This window comes from Poecilia formosa, unplaced genomic scaffold (genome assembly GCF_000485575.1).
Source record: "Poecilia formosa unplaced genomic scaffold, Poecilia_formosa-5.1.2 Scaffold55, whole genome shotgun sequence".
In the NCBI taxonomy this organism is placed as follows: domain Eukaryota; kingdom Metazoa; phylum Chordata; class Actinopteri; order Cyprinodontiformes; family Poeciliidae; genus Poecilia; species Poecilia formosa.
This window is the reverse complement of record NW_006799994.1, coordinates 82312-88758: the sequence shown is the minus strand read 5'-3', so window position 1 is coordinate 88758 and position 6447 is coordinate 82312. Positions and strand designations below refer to the sequence as shown.

The 6447-nt window shown below is 38.9% G+C and overlaps 1 long non-coding RNA gene across 1 annotated transcript in view; it reads right to left on the bottom strand.

The window, feature by feature from the left end:
• Positions 1-200: 200 nt before the first annotated feature.
• The window catches only part of LOC103138814 (uncharacterized), a 29227-nt gene continuing 22980 nt past the window's right edge, over positions 201-6447 (bottom strand). The window contains exons 3-4 of the long non-coding RNA XR_476328.2: positions 3957-4099; positions 201-2935 (exon numbers count right to left, since the gene is read on the bottom strand). This is a non-coding gene — a long non-coding RNA (uncharacterized LOC103138814). The remainder of the gene's footprint in view (positions 2936-3956; positions 4100-6447) is intronic.

Below are 6447 nucleotides of genomic sequence, written 5' to 3'. Positions count from 1 at the left end.
CACATCCATTATTATTATTAATACTTATTAGTTCCTGGTTTGAATTAATTACAGACTTAATTTATTGTCTTTTCACAAAAAATGGCAACAAAAATATTAGAGTACACAGAATAAATACTGAAAAACAATTAAATTTAAATATATAAAGGTGTTACTGGAGCAGGTAAAAAAAAATAGATATATTTTTTAAAATCTAGAAAAAATATACAAATTATAATATGGTGACTAATATGTATAAAAAGAGCAAATAAAAACAATATACCATCAGTAAACTTTACTTGTGTTTAGCAATGATGTAACTATTAAGATTATATTTTATTTAATTGTTGATGTTCTTTATGGATTTTTTCAGGTTTTCAGATTAAGTTCATGAAGATTATCCAGCTTTTCAGTTTTAAATTTCATCCGTCCACTTATTTTTTTTTATTTTTATTTTTTTGAGAAACGATGTAAGAATCTGGGCACCAGGGACTCGTTTTATGGCCATCTGCAGAAAGCTGGCTGCAAATTTAATAAAATAAAATATCTGCCAAAAGAATGTTTGGTGGATCCGAAACAGCACAGAAAATATGTTCCAAATATATTCAAAAAGTTTTTAAACCTGCACAAAATAAAGCTTCAGCACATTGTTTTGTTCCGAGGAAGTTATAAACCAACAAAGCCAGAAACTTGGATGATTTAAGACGGGAGTCCAGCCATCAGGATCAGGGCTGCTGCCGTTTCCTCGCCTGCCTGGCCTTTCCACCGTATCGATCAGCGTCTCCGACAGCAAAACACGGACCAGAAAACGCTTTGTGATATTTTGGCAGGTGAGAAGGATGGAGGCAGAGAAAAGAAGAGCGAAGAAAGGGGAGACAAGGTGGGAAATGAGGTGAGGAGGAGGGGCTGGTCTGTTTGAATTTTCCATTAAAAGAATCATCTGCTGCAGCGCGGAAGAATAGAAACGGACGGATGGATGAAGAAAGGAGGAGGAGATGAGTTAACATATCTCTATCAAACTCTGACGCAGCGGCAAACTTCATTCAGTCGATGAAAGCTCCTGGAAAGGCTGAAATGATTCTGTTAAACCCAAACACCTGGGTAGCTGCGGCGCCGCGAGTTACGGACAGCAGAGCGGAAAAAGGCCGAGTGCTTGGAAACAGATGGCAAATATATGCTAATGGAAACCAGGAAGTGGGCGGAAAAGTGAAAAAAATACAATATATATCTGCATAGATGTTTTATTTTATTTTAATTCATATCCAGGATGTAAAAGTGGAAAATAATCACCTATTTTCATAATTCACACAGGAAATAGCACTAATGACATCCTGGCTCAAACTGAATGCAGAAGATGAAGCAAATCTGCTGTAAAACAGGAAAATATGAACGTCTGCAGATCTTCCTGCTGTTTTTGTTGGTAAGCTGAACTTAGAAAGGCTTTTAAAATCCCTAATTTATGTGTTTCCATTGATCCCAAACTGAGTTTTTTATTCACCATTTAAGTTTTTATCAGGTTTTCAATCTAGAAGTTGGTGTTCTGACTATGTTTTCATTTTAAGCACTTTAGAGTTTTAATCTTTTTTACTTTAACTTTTTCCACATGAACATTCAAATTTAGATACAGAATTTTATTTGTAAAAATTATGAAACCCATGTATAATTTCCAGTCAAATTCAGATTTCAGTTTCTCCGTTGCCTAAAATCCCATGAAGCTAAAATGTGAATTCAACCTGATAAAATGTGGAGAAGTTCAACGGGGTGTGAATACTTTCAGGGTTCTCTGCAGCCTCAGATGGATGAATCAGGAAGCTCGTCTGATTCATGAAGCCTCCTGGGTTTCTCTGAGAAGCATCAAAATGACCCGATCGACCAATCAGCTCGCTGACATTAACGCGGCGCCTAACCAGCAGCGGCGTTCCCGGCTGCACCGGCAGCTCTGCAGGCGCTCGTCGCAGTTTACAGACAGAAAAATAAATACTCCGTCTGGACATTATAAAACCTGCAAGACTTTTACAGTCAAACAACAAACTGAGGAAACAAACATGACTGAGAAAACCTGAAATGTCAAGTTGACGGGGATCCCTTCCCCTTGAGCTGGATTATTGCATCTTCAAAAATCACCGGGTTAATCCAGAATAAGTTACCTTTTATCAAATGAAGCCCCTGATACAAATGATGCTCTATGATGAAATGACAAGGAGTTAATGCAGAAAACAGCAATAAAAATACAATAATTATCTAGAATATTATCTAGAATATTCTGTGGCCCTGTAGGCGTCTCTACAGGGCCACATAAAACTTCTTGGCGGGCCGGATTTGGCCCTCAGGCCTCAGGTTTGACTCACGTTCTAGATTAAAGCGGACTGAACAGGGCTGGTGCTAAACTTTAAGTTTAATTTGACTGAATCATTGGATCAGAAATGGACCCGTTTACCTTTATTTGTGAAGATATGTCTGTTTTAATCTGGTTCTAAACTAAACTGACAAAAACAGACAACTTAAAACGGTGAAACAACAGTAAATCTGTTTGCTTTGAAGAAATAAGGTCACTGCTGATTGAGTTTCTTAAAGCGTATGAAGGAAATTAAGAGAGTGATACTGAGTATTGTTTTTCCTTTCTTTTTGTTTCTCTGATATTTGTATTTATTTACTTTGGAGATTAGGTTGTTTAATGTAAATCTGCCACTTATTTTGCATTACATAATGTTAAAAAAAAAAAAAACGTGTTTGTTGATGATGTGGGAATCTTTTCCCTTTAATTTGTTGTCGGTTTAGAGGGACTTTCTGCTACTTTTAACGGCAGGAGAGTCTGAACCGGATCAAAACGAGAAATTATTAAAGATTCTGTCATCATCTTCCTCCTCCTCCTCGCCTTCCTCCTCTGCCATCGGCCGGCCAGAACGGTCCTGAAATGTCATGTCCTGCTGCTAATGAGGTGGGAGCGTGTGTGTGTCTGCAGGGGTAAGAGGAGATTAGAGCTCGCATGTCCACGGTCAGAGGAACGACTTCACTCACACACACACACACACACTCTCTGACATTTAGCTGCACCATAGACTCTAATTTTGTTTCAGCGTCTGGCCTTCAGTCCGGCCTCTTCTGTCGCTCTTTTCTCCCTCCATTAAAAACACTCTTATTCTGTTAGTGCGTCTCTTTATTGTTTCATTGGTTTTTATCGCTCTTCGTTTTTATTAATAAGCAATCCGCTGCTTTCTGCTGAACGCCGACATCCCATCGATTGCAGCGATATAAACATAAAGTCCAGGAGAAACTGGCCTAGTTCAACTTGTTGCTGTTTTATTGTCTTTTTCTGATTAATCGGATCAAACTTTCCCATATCTATAATCAGAGGAATAACAGAAAGTTTTAAAAAGACTGAACGTTTGACAAACTTCCTTTCTTTGACCGTCACAATAACAAATTTTGCTGGAGAATCAATTTGCTGGTTATCCTCCAGCAAATTGATTCTCCAGCACTGTGAAATGTTATAAAAAATTAATTATTTTTAAAAAATAAATTAAAGTTGTTTTATCAGTCATTGGATGAAAGTGTTCAAATTTTAGTTTTTAGATGTGATCTGAAGGGTTTTTATGCATCGTTACCAGCCAAGTTGCAGTAGTAACTAGTTACATTTACTGGAGTAACTTTTTTAAAATGTACTTTAATAAGCATTTTATACTTTTTGCTTTTATTTGAGTAATTTTATTATGAAGTATTTCTACTCTCACTTGAGTAAAATGTCTGGATTTTCTACCCACTGAATGAAAATCAAAACTGTTTTAACCAAAAATTCACCAGACACAGACCTGCAGTTCCTGTTAAACTTTCATAAGTTTGACTTATTGTCATTTTCATCCTTAAAATACCAAAATTTTCACCTGACTTTATATTTTGATCCATTTACTCTGAACTTGAATAGATTTTCTACTAAATACTTTTTTTATTTTTAGTTGTGTAATTTCTTGGACTCTTACTTTTTGGTGTACTCTTCACATCTCTGTCTAACAGCAGAAAGGTGATGTTCTGCCTGCTCGCTCAGTTCTGTCACTGATTGTGTGCATCGATGACTTTCCGTACATCAGTGATCGCTCCTCTTGGACCGTTGCTGTAAATAATCCTGCAAATAGACGAGAACAGAAGTCTGAGCTTCACACTTATGAAATGCTTGACTTTACCCATCTGTCTTTTTGATCTCCACCTCTCTCTCACCCTCTCTCTCACACACACATGTACACACACACACACCTTCATCCTTCATTGCTATTGTTCCACACATATGCAAGCCAGCACTTGCACTGAAAAAAGGAAAATAAAAGGCTGTGGGAAACTGCACTTCCTCTCCATATGCCTCGCCTGCCCTCATTAAAAGTGATGGGTGCACGTCACACGTACATGCGTACACACACACGCATCAAATCACATCATCTCCAACTGTCATATTAGTAAAATATTAATGCTGAGCTCCTCTGCGTGTGCATGTGTTTCCTCTCGGGGGGGAGGCTTTGTGCCTGGGTGGGGATTAGTGACAAAGATCTGAGACCTGGGTGGTCATCTTGCACCGATTCACAGTAATTGGCAAAAAGGGAAAAGGGAAGAACGATTCGAAAAGGTGACTTCTGAGAAAAAACGTAAAAATGATGAAACAGAAACAAGCCGATGCTCGGTTTACGTTTCCATTGTTCTCTGCAGACTGGAAATGATGAAAGTATTTAGATGCAGACGGGACGAACTGCAGCCTGAATTAAGCCGTTCCACATTAAATCAGCCTGAAAGAGTAAAAAACAGCACATCAAGTGGTCAAAACTGAACCGATGTTAATGTCTGCACTGCAAAACAAAAAATCTTCTTAGTATTTTTAGTCTAGTTTCTAGTGAAAATGTGTTTGTACTCTTAAAATAAGACTAAACTAACTTATAAATAGCTTTTCTGCCAGAAACAGGAGGTTGGTTTAAGTCAATAATAAAAAAAATGTTATAGTAAAATACATAGAATGACAACGGCACCCAGATAATTGTCTGTGTGATATGACGGTGATGAGGCGGTGAGCAGCGCTGCACCCCACACCGACTAACTGCATCTTAGCGCCTAAAATAAAATTATCATTTACACTGGGTTATCTGAAAGTAAAACATCTTCTAGCACATTATATTTATTCTTTTCTTCCACTAACTTGAGGGATTCCCAAGTCGTTCCCTGCCCAGCTGAGAAACACTCCAGTCCAATTCTGATTGATTAAAATCTCGCCTTCCAGACAGTTTAGGCTTTCTTCCATTGACTTGGATTCCTCTGGTAGAATTTTTACGCTGTTTTAGAATCATATTCTACTTTTAGTTTTAGTAATGGCACACATTTTCAATTAAATTTTTACCATTCTTAACATGTAAGGGGCCAAACACAATCATTTCAAGGACCAGAAATGGCCCCCGGGCCACACTTTGGACACCCCTGCCTTGAAGGTTTTCGGAGTTGTCACTAAAATCTGTAAGTTTTTTCTTGCCTGTGTGGAATATTACCAAAAGTTATTGCAGTTTGTGCCCCAATGGAGAAAAATACATCAAATGGCAAAAAGATGTTCAACACAACGCTAAAAAAAAAGACATTCTCCCTGCACAGCCGGATCATTTCTTTAACAGATATTTTTGAGAAGAAATGATAGTTATAACCCCAAACCCTATTTGACAAGTGACCTCTGGGATACACGGTGCAAACAACACTGCATCAATGGTTGCCATGCAACGCAGATGGCACCACAAGTAATAACAAGCAACCTTTCGAACGGGCCGGCTCACAGGGAAGCACTAACCCCAGGGGCTGCCGATCGCAACCAGCTGCAGGTGAACGTGGAGATAGCACATTTTTCTCAAACCTAATAAAGTCCTGAAGTAACACAAAGAGTAAGACGGATCAAGGGAAGTGAAACGGAAAGGAAAAAAAGAGTTGGGAGAGAACCGCAGAAGAAGGATGAGGGATACCTTGAAGGAGAAGCTTGGTTAAAGAAGACAAAGTGTTATTGCCGTTTGGTTCCACAGACCCGAGCAGGGGGGCCTCCATCTTTTTCCTCTCCTCTCACGCACACAAATACACACTGGGGGGCAGGCGGAGGACGGCTCTTTGGGCACCAAGGTCTTTCCTCTCACTAAATTAAAACCATTAATAACCAACTGGGAGAAGAGGAAGAAAGAAGGCATGAGGGAGACGGATGGACGGTGGAAAAACAGATGTAAGAGGAATGGTGCGATTAGAGGATCGTAAGACTGCTGCAAGTGAGGCAAACTGATGGGAAACCTGAGGACTAAAGCGAGATGTGTGGAGAAAAGGATTAAAGTTTCAGGAACAACATGGTGTTGCATCGAGTCAACTGTTTTCTGGAGTTGATCAATTTGTTGCAGCAACAAAGGAAACGCAGCTTCACGTGCAGGGAAAAACATTGTTAAAGAATCAGGGCATTTCAAAAATGGCAAAAAT